This window comes from Belonocnema kinseyi, chromosome 3 (genome assembly GCF_010883055.1).
Source record: "Belonocnema kinseyi isolate 2016_QV_RU_SX_M_011 chromosome 3, B_treatae_v1, whole genome shotgun sequence".
Taxonomy (NCBI): domain Eukaryota; kingdom Metazoa; phylum Arthropoda; class Insecta; order Hymenoptera; family Cynipidae; genus Belonocnema; species Belonocnema kinseyi.
In genome coordinates this window covers 56,993,521-57,009,779 of record NC_046659.1, presented here as the reverse complement: position 1 = coordinate 57,009,779, position 16,259 = coordinate 56,993,521, and the positions used below count along the sequence as shown (strand labels likewise).

The 16,259-nt window shown below is 30.6% G+C and overlaps 1 protein-coding gene across 1 annotated transcript in view; it reads left to right on the top strand.

Moving 5' to 3' along the window:
- Nucleotides 1–2,174: 2,174 nt before the first annotated feature.
- The window catches only part of LOC117170379 (ATP-binding cassette sub-family G member 4-like), a 42,440-nt gene continuing 28,355 nt past the window's right edge, over nucleotides 2,175–16,259 (top strand). The window contains exon 1 of the mRNA XM_033357141.1: nucleotides 2,175–2,367. The gene's annotated coding sequence lies outside the window, so the exon portion shown is untranslated. The remainder of the gene's footprint in view (nucleotides 2,368–16,259) is intronic.

The window sequence follows — 16,259 nt, the reverse complement described above, 5'->3', positions numbered from 1 at the left end:
AACAAGTGTATCAAGGTAAAGTAAATGGCAGTGTGCCCAGAGGTAGACCACGGAAAGAATGGTTAGAATGTGTGAATGAGACCCTACTTAGAAGAGACATAAAAAGTCACAGAAACACGAGAGCCTGCATGAAAAAGTGCATGGACATAAAAGAAGCTAGGGAAGTATGCCAGGACAAGAAAGTGTGGCGGCAAATAGTTAATAAAAAGAGTGTTTGTTAGTAGATTGAATGACGCCTGAAACAAAAGACCTTGCCCAGTAATGGACCCAACTAGGGAACCTTACGTAACGGCTTCGTGAGGTTCTTCGCTTGGGATGATTGCTTGAAAGATTGATCAGCAACCTGGGTCGGAGTAGTGTTGCGAAACGAACGTGTTATTTACTTAAATAGCACGAGAATTCTGGATCAATCTGAAAAATCTCTATCCCTTCCATTTTAGGGAAAATATTAGGGATGTTTAAAATTACGTTTGTCCAATTAGAAAAGGTTTTTCTTAAGTTCTCTGGATTTCGGTAAACCGACAGATACGGCCTATTTTTAAACTCTGACTACTGACTAGTTACAACACTCAAAAAAATGTTCCTTTTAATAAAAAAAATAATGTTTTCTGAAATATACATAAAAATTTGTTTAAATAAAATAAATTTCAGTTGATTGAAGCATTTATTTGATTAATCCAACACATTTTTTTAGCTGAATCAACTAAATAGCCCATCTAACAAATTATAGGTTTACAGCAACCAACAAAATTGGGTAGGTCAATAAAAAATTTTGTTGTCCATATAATAACCATATTCTATGGTTGAACCAAGAAGAATATTGTTGATTCAACGAAATCGCTTTCCCAGTGTATCTGTAATTGTAATAAGTAAATTTTTCATTTATTAAGTGTGATGAGTTACTCCGGTTTTTAGTTGTTCATTTTTCGTTATTTTGCAACTAAACACAGTAAAAACACAGTGTTAATCTAACGCCAATTTCAGGGTATCAAATACCTGCAACAAAAATTAGTCTTGGTAGAGGGAATGGTACCAAATCACAAGGTATCGTTTCCCTTGGACTTGGGGTATGAAACGTTACCTTCTGTCAATTATTTTTACAGTTTAGCGGCAAAAACAGTTGACGAGTTTCGTACCCCAAGAACGAGAGAGATGGAACATTATCTTGAAATTACCTGTAACAAAATTGACCCCAGAGTTTTTGGTGTGAAATTATCATAGAGTAATTGTATCGAATTATTTCGTTATTTTGCAAATTTAATAGGACTGGAGTAACAAGGCCACTTGTAGATTTGTCGAGTTACTTTGTTATTTTTATATATATGTAATGTAGTAACTAGGATGATTTAATTTGTCATTTTGTGAATTAAATTAGATTTTTCAATAATTTGAACAAAGTGTCGCGTCCCAAAATTCGGGATGACTATAGTCCAATATTGTTCGTATACTTTGTCAGTCATCCTGAATTTGTGGGACGACTAGTCCATCCTTTTTCCAACACCACTAATTTTTCGGGACAACTAGACATCGCTTAATTTACCACGATTATGATGGACTTGGACAAAAATAAAAAAAATATTTTGGAAAAATTTCCTACATATTGCTATATCTATATTTTAACTCTCCATCCCTTCTCTCTCTCTCTCGCGCGCGCGCTCTCTCTCTCTTTCTCCCCCCTCCCTCCCCCTCTTCCCTATCTCTTCTACACCCCTCTCTCACTCTCTTTTTATACCTTGTTTGCAGTAGAAATAGAGAAAAAATCTGGTGCATTTAGTTTACAAATTTTGAAATCGTGCAAAATTAACATACGTTTTGTTATATGTTTTTGAATAAAAGAATTGAATTAGATTTCCTAACCTTCTTAATTCTTGCATAAATTGCATTGCGTAATCAATTATTGAAATCATACTTATTGAATCCTCCTTAAATATGTATGTGTAGGACATTACATTTGCGTCAACACTTAGATGAAGATTGATTAAAATGACTTTAATTCAATAATGGTTTATAATATTTCATAAACTATGAGTGATTTTTTTTGAGAATTCAAGAAAATTGCGGAGGGGGTAATACGAGAGGAAAAAAGAGAAAAAAGGATGGGAAGTGATAGGTCGAGTGGAAAGGCGGAAGAAAGAGAACATATGTATTGAAATCGGCGATGAACCGTCAGTAGTAAGTAGTCAGTAGTCAGCATCACAACGTATTTAGTTTCACTATTGGTTCTTTTGAACTATTGTGTGAACTATTTACATTTTGAGATTTAACAGTGACATTTTATTAATTTTTATTCCAAACCGGAATTTTTTTCATCCTTTAAGTTGTCCATTACGGAGTCTGCACCAATGACCTCAAACAGAACGTGAATTTGTGAGTTTTTATTTTTTTTAAATCAATTTTGTATTCTATTCAATCCTTATTTTATGAATTAAATCATAATATTGCTTTATTACTTTTATTTTATAATACAATTTTTGAAATACATTTTTCTATCATCAGCCCACAGTAAATCCCAGAGATTTTTTTCATCTAAAGTGGGATAGAAATGTTGCAAACAATTGACAACTACAATATTTACTGTTTCTTTGAAGAGCTAAATATTTCATTGTTAATTGTATACCCACCCTAGGAGATATGTCCTGTTTTGTCTTTAAAACTACACTAACATCTTATTTGCTGGACTATAGTGAACTCTAAAAGATTAAGAAAAAAATCGAGCTTCTCAAGTAGTATTTCTTAAATTTTTTTCTGAATATCGAATTTCAAAACAATAACAAAAACGTTGCAATTCAAGAACGGTTAATCACCACCTTTTATCGGGTCAAGTCACCCCCTTCTATTCAGATAACTGCCACATTAAATTTTATTTAATAATTCCATTGTGTTTATATATAGTGATTAATTAGTTGTTATTAATATCACTATCTTAAGTTTTATAGAAAAATCAATTAACACTTCAGCTGATTGCAAACTACTAAAGCGATTTGCTATATTGCCATTGCATATGGTGTATTATTATATGAACTTTGTACACATAAATTTACGGACTTTTCTGTTCTCTGATCTATCTCGAGTAGCAATGTTAAAGTGCATGATCTAAATTATCATTTCCTCAAAAATCAATTGCATCTGAGTAATAGGACAAACTTTCGAATAGAATAAACGCATTTACCCTTACATTTACTGACATACGTGATTTCTGAGTGGGAATTAATTGAAGGATTAAATAAATTATTAAATAATAAATTTAAAGTTACTTAACAATATGTAAAACAATGTACATTGTAATACATATAAAAGAATATGAAAAGACAGAATTCTTTTCAAATTAAATGATTTCTTTTTAAATTTGTTCCTATAACCACAAATAAAAAAAATATATTGTACAAAATAAAAAATGGGATTTTTAATCAAAGTTATTTGATTGTTTTGAGTTTAAATGTAAGAAGATGAGACCCTATTTTTTGTTTGGTCAAATGTTTAAAACAAATGTGTGCTCGCATATACGAGATTCTATATGTTTTATGCGGGCGGAAACATGTTTGCGTCAACGAAAATTGTGTTTCAGAAAAATTAAATTTCTATATTTTTTTGGCGAACGATGCAAAAAAACGTAAGTGGTATTTTTTGTAGAACGTTTTTAAAATAAGAAAAGTTTTTTTCATAAGTTTTTTTCGCATCTGTTGTTTGCGAGAAAATAAAAAAAATCGATTGTACGCCAAACTCTCGCTTTCAGTCACCCCGTTCTGAACCTTCCTAGATCTGCCCGCCCTCGCAGTTTCTCAGGGGAGTAGGGCGAGAGCGTTTGCGACATTACATATATAGATATATATTCTAATTCATAACAAGTCAGGCGGCCCTCACTGTTTACGTTTTTATCACTCCAAAGTCAGTCCAAAGCCATTTGAAGGCAACCCCCGACACTTGACTGAAAGCGAGAGTTTGGTGTATAGGGAATTCACAATTCACAATTCACAATTTTCACTTCTTTTTTGTTATTATTATAAATGATACATTCTCTAGCTTAGGATGTTAAGTATTAACAGAAACCATGAATGCTTCAGAAAATTATAATAAATTGGACGTTAAAGGGTACAAAACAGTTTCTGTAAGAGTTTCTCATAGGATTACTGTATAATTTATTGCTTTTTTGTTCATAAAATTTTCGTGGGATTACAGACTACTCTAATCAGTCTAAAATCTGAAGTACATTTAGAAAACTATATCGTAATTCCTGCGCTATATATCGTATTTATCGCATTATAATAGCGCAAAATCGTGATATCGTACATTGCAAGTTTTTACATTATATAGCGCATAATTGTGCAATCTATAACGTAAGAAATGGGGATTCTCATCCGTCAGTTACATTTTGCGCTTTTGCTAAATTGTATTAAGTAAGTTCTAATTCGTCTACAATAATGTGATTTATTTCTAAGGAAATATATCAGTGTGTAGATATTTTTTTGTGTCTTTTGTCGTACATACTACATATTTTACTGAAATCTGCTCACTTCAGCGCGACGCAGTCGACGAGTTCAGAATTATTTTCCTAACCTCAATAAAACTTTCGCCGAAATATGTTTAACCATTAACAGTTGCAGGTCTTATCTGCAGCAAATTTTTAATTTTCTCTGTGATTGTTTTAAATCTAGAGTCCCGATTTATAGCTCGAACTGACTCATACTCTGCCTTTTTCCCATTGCTGCTAAGGACGCCGTAGCAGACGACAGCAACAAAATTTAACTTCATTTTTTTCTGTGATATTAGTGCATTATAATATCGTACAAAGCTCCAGGACCTGATTGTACGTTATCATATTGCGCTTCCTTGCAATATAGAGGTTTTGCGATATCATTGTGCGATATCTTTTTCTCCGTGTACAAAGACGTTGCATCTAATTAAAAAAATATTGTTTTACATTTTGAACATTTTTAGCACACTGAAAAAAATGGTTAGGCTAATTAATTAGTTTGTAAGATATGGTACTGCTATTTTGTTAGTTAAGACAATCATTTACCTAGTTGCTGGTACTAACTAAATAGTCACGGCAACTAATGAAATTGTTATACGAACTAATAAAATAGCTGTACCAGCTAACAAAATAGCAGTACCATATCTTACTAACTAAATATTTGGCTCGACTAATCATTTTTTACAGTGCATAAGAATCGACAATCCTCAATAGGACCTTGTAGATTCTTATGTTTCTGGTTTCGAATTGTCCGCAGTGATTACAAGCTACGATAATATCATTTTTTTATCAGTTGGAAAATACCATGAAATAACCTTGTAATCACATTTTAAGAAATTTTTTGATTTTTAAATACTTTCAACATAAAAGACGACTCTTAAACCAAAGGTTCGACTTCAGAATTAAAAAATTATAACTTCGTGGTAAAATATATTTACTTAAATCGGAAATACGTCAACAGATTCTGCGACTTGAAATGTACCTAATTAAAAACTATAAATATAAAGAAAACCTTTGTACCATACAAACGTTTCGAATAAAAAGTAGAAAAACGGGTTTTTAATTCACTCTCTCGTTCACTCTATATAGGTATTCATATCTTTAATTATAATTGAATCTTATGTAAAAAAAAATCGAGTACAGCTTTTTTTCATTTCTTAAAAATGTTATTCCGCCTACTAGTACAAGTTATTAAAATAGATTTCTCTAATGTACCTAAATAAATGCAAACACATCTTTCAAAGGAATTATTTTGAAACTCATAAATCGTATATGCAATTATGCATATATGTAGATTTTATGTGTCCCAGTCCGAGTGATAAATGTGTATTATTATATTTTGACCAGTTCGGAAATATTTGGATCTTACGTCGAGCATGGCCCCTCGTTTTACTTTCAGATACAAAAAAATTTAAAACCTTCTCTAAATTGTACAGTTGTGAATAAGAAATTGTGGTAGATATTATAATTATCATAATACTGCAATTGCAATTCTTGAATTACATTAAAAACACTGGCCAATTAAATTTCAGAGAGGAATCGATTCTTAACCGAAGCGAATTATTTGAAAATATATATCGGATCCGTTCTGAATCAATCAGAACTGTTCCCAAAATAGTTTTTAATCTTTCTGAGTCCGTAAAACAGAAACAAGTTCAATCCGAACCCAAATTTTAATCCTTTTTAATCCGTACGCTCAATTCAAATAAATTAGAATTTGGAATCATTCGGGCTCATGCTTCACATTTCAATCCACGTGATACGCACAATCTGACTTAATCCAAAAGAAATGCAAACTTGGTTTCATTAATATGAAAAACACGGATTGAAAATGATTAGACTCATATTTTAATCTGTTTTCAATCTGTCTGTACAAGCCGTGTGAATCTCAGTTTAATTTCATATTTCCTATTTCAATCCCAATCCTTGCGTGCAATCCGAATCGAATCCTTTTCCAACGGATTTCACATATACTTATTCGAAAGGATTATAATATGAGTTCTGATTAAACTTTTTCTATGGGCATATGTATAGAACATTTCACTTTTATGTATATTAAAGATTTCTTGGTACAGTGAAACTCTTCTATAGCACCGATTTCGGAGCTGACGGTGAGTGGCAACTAACTCAGTATAGTCTGCTCTGCTTTTTTTATTTCACTGTAATTTTAGTAACTTAAAAAAGAATTTTCGTTTCGAGGCATCTAACGTAGTGTATAAAGTATGCTGTAAAAATGGTTTAAAATAGATTAATATTCTAGATCAACATTATTTGAAATTTAAATGTTTAATTTTTATCTAAGAGATATTCCTGGTTGTAAACTTACATAATAATATTGGCTAGCCTAGATGTTAGATTTTTTTAACTTGGATCATTTTATTGAAAATTTCATTGTGCCTGTTCCGCCTGTTTTTTTATACAGAATATCGATAATAATTACATTTAGATTGTATAGTAAAATTTCTCATTTTGTATCAATCTAGATTTTATAATATATTTTTTATTAAAAAGTTAAAGGGTCAAGAGGTATGCCCGGGCACGGTGAGCCTCAATAATCTTCAACCTAAAAGTTGTTCAACTGAACGTTTCTTTACATAAAGATCGAAAGCAAATTTACAATATTGAAAATACTTTAATATAAAAAAAATTATAAAAAAGTTTTTTCAACTTTAAAAGTTTATTTTTTTTTAGTTTCGTTTCTTGAGTATTACGTCCGACAAGATATTCATATATTTCTTGTAAAAATATAATTGAGTTTTACTTATATTAAAAAAGGGTTAATACTTTTTTCTATAATTATTTTTAACTTTTTAAATTTATCTAAAAGTAATAAAACGTAATGAAAAGTCGATCGATCCCAAAAACGCTTTAATGACCTTAATGTCAATAAACCTGTTTCTCTTGTACAAAAACCTCCATCAAACAATAACTTAAAATATGTATATCAAAGAATTTAATATTACTTATTTGAAAATAGGCTCAATGCTTTCTTGTTTTTAAATATTTAAACCGTTTCAAAACTGTCCAACAACAATAAACAATAAAGAAACGAGAAGTGCAGAAATGCTTTAATAATTTTAATAAAAGGTCGAATGCAAGAACTTTGAGAATGAACGTGATTGAGGTTCGGTATGAATTCATGTCCGAAACTTTCGCCATGAAAAGGATTCAGTGTTAAAACATATATTTAATTCTATTATAATCAGATAATAAAAGTAATATATGTTTCTAAATTAATAAAAATAATTATGAAATTACAACATATTTTTAGTCAAATAATTTCAGTGAAATTTATTTTTATCTTCCTCCTATCCTTATACATCTTCACAGTTAATTAATTTTTGTCTGATGCAGTTAAAAAGATTTGGAGTTCTCGCGATATTTCTAGAGTGTTCACAAAACCATGTTGGTAGTACCAATTTGGAAGCTGGTAATACACATATGTGTGCTCCGTTTACATTGAAAGAAAATGGCGATCCAAATCTGTCGAAATTTTATTGGGTCATTTTAACATTCTATAGGTAAAATTATCATTATTTATATAATTAATAAGCTAGGTAGTGCATGGTAATTTTATGAATAATATATTTAAATATGACAGTCATTATACAATTTGAATCGCGGAATCTGATTGATTTAATTTTTAGTATTTCGATTAGAAATTGATTTGAGCAGTACAAATAAATTCTTAAAATTAATCAAATTTCAATTAGCTTCAACTGTAACAATGTATCTGTAAATATAGAAATGATATGTATGTCACTGGTAACATTACGTTCTTTGTTTTTTATTATAATCAGGATTGATTTATTTGATCCAATAATAAATTTCACTTATACGGTTACCAGACCATGTACACCTCTTTATGTTATCAATTATTTTATTCGATTTATGATATAATAATAATTATACACTTTCTTGTTCGATGTTTTGGTATATTAGTTTTTAATCACGCATCTGGAGTTGATTAATATTAATGATCCATTTCCACATATAAATGGCAATAATTTATCATTAACAAATTAAATTTTATCGAAAGCACAAAGTCGATATTCGAGTTATAGTTCAAAGTCATTGCCGTAATTATAAAGCTTAAGTATTTAAGACGAATGAGCATAATAGATCCTTTCAAAGTCCCATATCTTTCTTATACTCTGTCAGACTTGAAGTATGCATCCGATTGAATATGATCTTTGCTCGGAATGTCTGAGTTGAAATCATTTTTCATACACTATTGCGACATTTTATACAAAAAAAATACAATTTACCTGCATTTATGACTGAAGTAAAACTAATTTTTAACAAAAACTGTGTACTTAAGTATAGCCTTCATTACTGAGACAAACACATTCATCATTTCTGAAAAAATATTGAATTATGATGTGTCAAACATAGTTTAAGACTCTGAACACATTGTACAAAAAATTGACTAGAACAAAAGACATTTTTTGTTTTAAAAATAGGGTCTAGTTTTAAGATAGAAAATGGGATTAAATCTAGCTTTAACCAAAGTAAAAGACATTTTTATGAAAATGTTCTAAAGGTTCAGAAATATTTTAAAGTAAGAAGAGCTATAGAACAAGTAAGATGGTTTTATGGAGATGTTAAAAGTAATTGTTGCCTTGAAAGTGGATTTAATTACAAGTTTTTCCTTTATTTACTTCTATGCAAAAACGTCGATTAGTTTTTGTCAACATGGTTCTCACACACGTTCAAGATATGGATGCACCGGGATGATAATGAAAGCTGATACTTAAATCCAAGCGTGTAACGACATAATGACTTCTGAATCACAACTTGTCGGACTTTGACCACCACTACCACCCGTTATCATCCGCTATCATTTTCAAATGCACGTGGCTCATCTAAAGACTTTTCAGCGAACACCAATTGAATCGCAGAATCTCATTGTCAATTGCTTTTATTGGATACAGTCGCGTGCACCCCCCCTTAAACGCTAAATAAAAAGTGCGCCAATTTGTCTGATTGTTACACTTTCCTGATTTGCAAATAAAATCACTGTTACGAAAATAGGAACCGCACACAAACTAAACACATTTTCTTTTAATTATGTAGTCTTTTTCTAAAAAAAGATCTGCTTGGAATAAACTAAAATAGTATGGAAATCGTACTTTTTTGTACAAACAATCGAGCGCAAATGTGTGGAATACTGCTACCATAGAAAATTACATTAATCAATTAATAAATATTAATAAGAAAAATCAAACTATTTTTGGTTAAAAATTGTTTTTTAGTTCGGAATTCATCTTGTTTGTTTACGAATTCTACTATTTAGTTAAAAATGTAATTATTTTGTTAACAATACAACTATATGTCAAAAAGTTGACTTCTTTTTCTGTTTGTATAAATGTATGTATTTATGTATGTATATCTTTATGTATTTTAGTGTCGGAAACTAAATATCAAGTTCGTTAGCCAACTATTTTCAATAAAAATTCAAAAACATAAAGCATATTAAAAATTTGTAATGCAATTTTTTTAAAGATTCAAAAGTTATATGAGTCAGAAAGTCGGACAATTCATCCTTAAGACTTTTTTCGATAAAAATAAAATTATCAGAGTTACAGCATTTTTAAAATTTAAAAAAAATGAAAATAAATATTCTAAGCCAAACAACGCCCGATATGAAAAAAGTCAAGATTGGAAAAATATTGCTTTGATATTGTGTGGTTATGTTCAGTTGTTCATTTCACGAATTTGCCAAATTCATGCTGAGGTGCAACTGTTTGTTGAAAATTTATCTATGTTGGCAGAAAATCTTTCACAATTAAAAATTGAACTATTTTAATTTCGACTTGAAGTCTTAGGGATTAAAATATTTTATATTAAATTATATAAGGTATCTACATTAATTCTATTTAAAAGAATTTATTTTCTTATTTTCCTGAAAAGTCGCCTTATTTCTCCTGTTTTAAGAGAATTTTGTGCCATGAAGTCTGGTATTTTAGTTATTCAGTACATATTTGTAATTATTCTCCATTTATTACCGAAGCTTGTAATTCACCAGAAGAATAATTAAACAGTCACCCGAAAAACAAAGTCTTGTCCACCAGACGAGATAAAGTTTTCTATCAGTTTTTGGGGTCGCTGAATCCGAATATGGGGTTGGTTTAACTCGGTTAGGTCGCATTTCGTCCCTAACCTAAAAAATTATGAAAGTGGAAACTTTCATGGAAACACCCAGAGAGCAAAGCGGTTATATGTTTTTAAGATCGCTGAGTCCAAATTTAAGGGTAATCTGGCTCGGCGAGGTCGCATTCTATTCATAACCTTAAAAAAACTAAAACACTGAAAACTGTTCTCGACATAAATTGTTTGTATTCAGCGTCCAGTACATAGGACTTGTTAGTAATTCCTTGAGCATGGCCATCAGTCTGTAGCAAAAAATCCTGCTGCTTTGACAGATACTGTGACGATAACAACTGACCCGAAATGGGATGTGTAGAATGATTCGTTCTCAGATTTGTTGAGGTAACGAAGCCAGCGAAGGTGCGCTATCCTGCATGTGAGCGTGAGGATGTTTCGGTATTTGAATTCATTTTTTTCAAGGTTATGAATGGAATGCGACTTTGCTGAGTCAAATGTTTGTTAAATTCGGACTCAGCGACCCTGAAGCATATAACCGCTTTCCTTTCTGAGTGTTTCCATGAATGTTCCAACTTTCATCATTTGTTTAGGTTAGGAACGAAATGCGCCCTGACCGAGTCAAACCAACCCCGGATTCGGATTCAGCGACCTCATCTGGTCATCGATGGAGATCTCATCTGGTGGACAAGACCTTTTATTTTTTCGTGTGCCTGTGTTATTATATTATATTACATTTTCATTAATTTGCATTTGACAACTGACTTCACTAGAAACGTGAAACAACGCAGAGTAAACATGAAATCAGTGGTTAGCCAATGGTTACGTAATGACGGGGTTGTAAAGAGTCCAAAATTGCTAGCGTTGTTTATGGATGGCCCCGTTATTAAAAGAAATCATTTTGAAGAAAAGCCTTTTCTATACATTCTGTGCAACGTCCTTTTAAATTATAAATAGGTCCTTTTAAATTATAAATAGGCCTTACTTTGTTGTATTTTATTGTGATAATACATTTCCACCATGCATCAGGGTAATCTATCATTGAAAAAAGTTTTGATCATGGATGTAATGATTATTACCTTAGCAGAAAGATAAGTCAGTTCTTTAATAAAAATAATTTTCTTTTTTAGATGAAAGTTAATTGTGTTATTAAATTGGTTAAATAGATTGTTCTTTTTTTGGAAGTTATTTGTAATCTATCTGAAAACAAATGTGTGTTGTAGAAGTGAAAGACGAACGCATCTACACACTTTTTCAATTTCAATGTCGTCTTATACATATATAGGTACATTCTCGCAAAAAATGATGCCAGGCGGATGTAATCTTGATCGGTGACTAAACCTGAATCCAAAGAACTCACCTTGCCGTAAAGTGGACTTTAAATCCAAGTCCATAAACTTGAGACCTTCGATCTCGATCAATGACCGTAAGATTCATCAGAGTTAGATTAACCAAATCTTATCGAGGGTTCCTGAAAAAAGACTTGAGATTATTATACAATTTTTTGAATGAATTATTAATTTTTGCGTTCTTCTCCATATTAAATTTTGACCATCGCGAATTTCCTTAAACCTCTACGTTTGGAGACCCCTTGAGTAAGAAAAAACAGGTTTTACGATGAGTTCTGTCTTCGTCGTCATCTGTATGCTGCATACATTTTTAAAGACTAATAGGCGTACATTGCACTTTAGCACACGTTTTAAGTAACCAAAAAGAAAGGTCGTATTCGTTCACCAGCCGTGTTTAACAAATGTTTCTGCCTTTATCTATCGGAAAAAACTACTAAAAAATCAATAATTAAATTTTGCAGTCGAACTTTGCAAGATCCAAGGAAAATTTAACTGATAAAGATTGCGCACTCAGAACAGATCTACAAATTGTTTGTCAAACATTTTTTGATAAGACGCACACTTTTCGTTTTATCTATGAAAAAATTTAATTAATAGAAAAATTACACGATACAAAAAAAAAAGTTAAATTTGTCTATAAATTATATTCGTCTATAAAAGATGTCCCGGGTCGAGATATAGAAATTAATACCACATATATTCAATATATTTCAACATAATAGTTGTAAAAAATTTTACGTCTTAATACAGGAATAAATTCTTTAAAATCAAATGAATGTAGCTGCCCTATTGAATTCAATATGAAATGCTTCCAATTTTTAAGATTTCATGCGGAATTTTGAACAAAATACATACATTTTCAAACAAATAGTTGAATCTTCAGCTGAAATTGATAAATTTTCAATTGAAAATGGAACAGTTAATTTTTCAGTAAAAAAATTACTTTTCGATAACAAGAAAATGAATTTTGAACCAGTTGAATTAAAAAAAAACGGGGTTTTAACCAAATAGTTGAATCGACAACCAAACTGATTATTTTTAACAAAGAAAGTTAATTTTCAATCAAGATAGATGAATTTTCAACCAGATAGTGGAATTTTCAACTAAAATAACTAATTCAACAAAAACGGAATCATTAAATTTTCAGACAAGAAATTTAATTTTAAAAAATAAACGAATTTTCAACAAAAGACTTAAATTTTTAAACAAAGAGTTGGACCTTAAAGAAATGCATTGTTAACAAAGTATTTTAATTTTTAACCAAAATATATGAGTTTATAACTAAATAGTTTAATTATCTAACCAAAACCTGAATTTCCCACCAAGAAAAATAATGTTCTACCCAATGGTGTAGTCCTAAAAATAAAGTGGCCTGGTGGTACTTTTATAGAAATGTTACCTTACGATGGGAGCTTAGAGAATTAACTAAAGAACTTGTATCTAACCTACAAGGAACCCCCCTCCCCCAACTTGATCTCACCAATTTTGATAATTTTTAGATACATTGTAGTACTTGAAAAAATAAGATACACGTATTTTTTTATTTGCCGACATTCACATACAAATGTTTATCATAAGAAGCCTAAGATAGAAGGTATATCTATCACCCAAGAGGTTGCAGCCCTTATTTTATATTTTAAAAATAATATCGAATGGCATTTGAGTTGACGTGTTTCAAGGTTTTTCAAATAACCACCCCCATGTACTGTCGCAGAGGGAAGATATGCACTGTTAGCTACCCCTTAAAGTGATGAACCACTTGTAAATAGTGAAAAATAAAATTGTTTCCCTAAGATTTATTGCATGTGTCAATAGAATGTGATTTATAACGAATGCAAATGAATTATACATTTTTTGCAAAGCAGTAAAAGGGGATGAAAAGAGTCACCTCCAAAAGTGAATTATCCAATATAACTCGAGATCTAATTAATATTTTGTATAATGAAACAAAATAAAACATATTTGTTGTAAGAAGCTCCATATATAAGACATAATCGTAACTAAATGGGGGACAACCTCTATTTTATATTTATAAAAAAACTATTTTTTCATAAATATTTTTATCATAAAAATCAGGATATGAACTGTTTACCCCCCGAAGTAGATTTTCTGAGATAATTCGAGTTTTAATTATGATTTAAACAAAATGAAAATATTTTTCATGTCAAAAATGCGAACTAGAAGGATGCAAAAATATTGCTGTTATACGATGTGCTTGTTGTAAAAATATATTTTAAACCTTTTTACGAAGATTATCATTACTGTCGAGATTTTGTAGAATAATATACTGTAACTCTACTATGAAAATATAAAGACAGAGAGATAAAGCTTCTTATAACAAAGAATTTTTAATCAGTTTCATTGACAAATATTAATTAGACTTCAAGTTGTTACATTAAATAATCCACTTTTAGTAGTGACTTTTTCACCCCTTTAAGACTACTATTGCAAAAAAATTTTTATTCATTTTCATTTGTTATAAATCACATTCTGTTTAGACGTGCAATATATCTTATGAAAGAAATATATTTTTCACTATTCACATGTGGTCCCGAATAAAAATGTTTCGACTTGAGTTCGACTTGGTGATGTCTTGAGTTCGTCTCCAAAACATCGACGTCTCTCTGAGTCTTTTATGATCACGAGAGGTAAGATGGCGTTTACTTGTCTCAAGGCGAGCCTTGTCTTGACTGATATGGTCGGCGTATACTTGTCTCAAGACGAACCTTTTTCGATTCAGAAATGAGATTAAAATTGATTAATAAGAAATCTGCAATTATTAAATTTGTTATTTTTAATTTAAAAATACATAATCTGTTGGTCCAAACGAGTATAACCCTTAAACATTTTCTTTACAAAAATTAAAATTGTAACTTTCTAGAAGGATCTCCTTAGCCGTTAAAAATACGTAAAAACAAACAACATTTTCGGTATCCTCGTCAAACAAGTAGAATATAAATGAAAAACGGTGAATAAATTGATTGAATATATATATATATATTGAATAAAAATATACAAGATTGTTTAATCATTAACGAAGATTAGCTTTTATGACAGTCAGAATGGCCCTTTTGGTTAGGACAGGTATACACACAAAGTTAAAAACCGCTCGTCTTGGAGTCATACAAATTCGACTCGGGACATGAATATATGTCTACAAGACATAGAAACTTGTCTGCAAGACATAAATTTAAGCCTGACTCCGTATCAAAACACATACATGCTCAAGTCGAACTTTTCGACTCCAGCATGTCTTGATTGGAGGCAATTCAAGCCGAAACCGAGTCGAGGAATTTTTAATCGGGGTCCAAGTACTCAGGGGTTTTTATTTAAACAATCCTGAAGCATATCAATCCAAATATTTGATGTTGTAAACGAAAACGCTTTTCTTAATTTTTTTGAATTCATATCATGACTTTCATGATAATAATATTCATAAAAATATATTTGTTTTACATATAAAGTATAAACTAAGACTCGCAACCCCTGGAGTAATAAATATACCAACTACTTAGGCTTCTATAAATATCAAAATAGGATCTAGAGAAAGAAAAAAAATTTGAGACGTAGACCCATCTCTTTCTAGATAAAGCTGATTGGTCGAGAATATTTTCATAGGGTGAAGTTTGGCGCAGCACAGGACCGTGCATTGTGTCGCGAGTACCCCAATAATATGACGTTTATTGCACTTTTCAGAATTGATTTATTTTTAATTTATTTAACTATAATTTATTGTAAATAAATATAAAAAATGGTGGCAGCCTGTGTAGTTTGTGGGCGTTGTCAAGACGTTTATATGGGGATATGTTTTCATACGTAAGTAAAGTTATTGAATATAGTAAAATAAAAAATATTACAACAAAAACAAAACCTCAAAATATGAAGTTTTGTACCTATGCAATACAAATGGTTATTTTTAATATTATAGAAATATTGTTCAAATTTTTAACAGTTTTTACATTATTTTTGAACTCACAAACCAATTATTATTGTAGCATTTTCAATCCAATTTCAAGAAGAATTGAAGGTTACCAAGTTTTTAAAATAATCTATCTGAAACAGGTTATTTTACATGAATGTTCTTTAAAATTAAATTTATTATAACTACAAATTTCTAACGTATTGTTTATCTTTTTTTTAAATTAATTGTACAGAATATTCAGGCAGTACCCGGGGCCACCAATTCACTGGACAGAGTCCTGAAATAGATAAAGGCAGGTCAAAACCCAAAGTATTTATTATTATTATTACACCATTAAGCCATTTCCCTTTCGGGGTAGGCGTGACTCACTCGGCAGGGGAAAGGAGTAGTGTGTGGATGGGATAGAGATTTT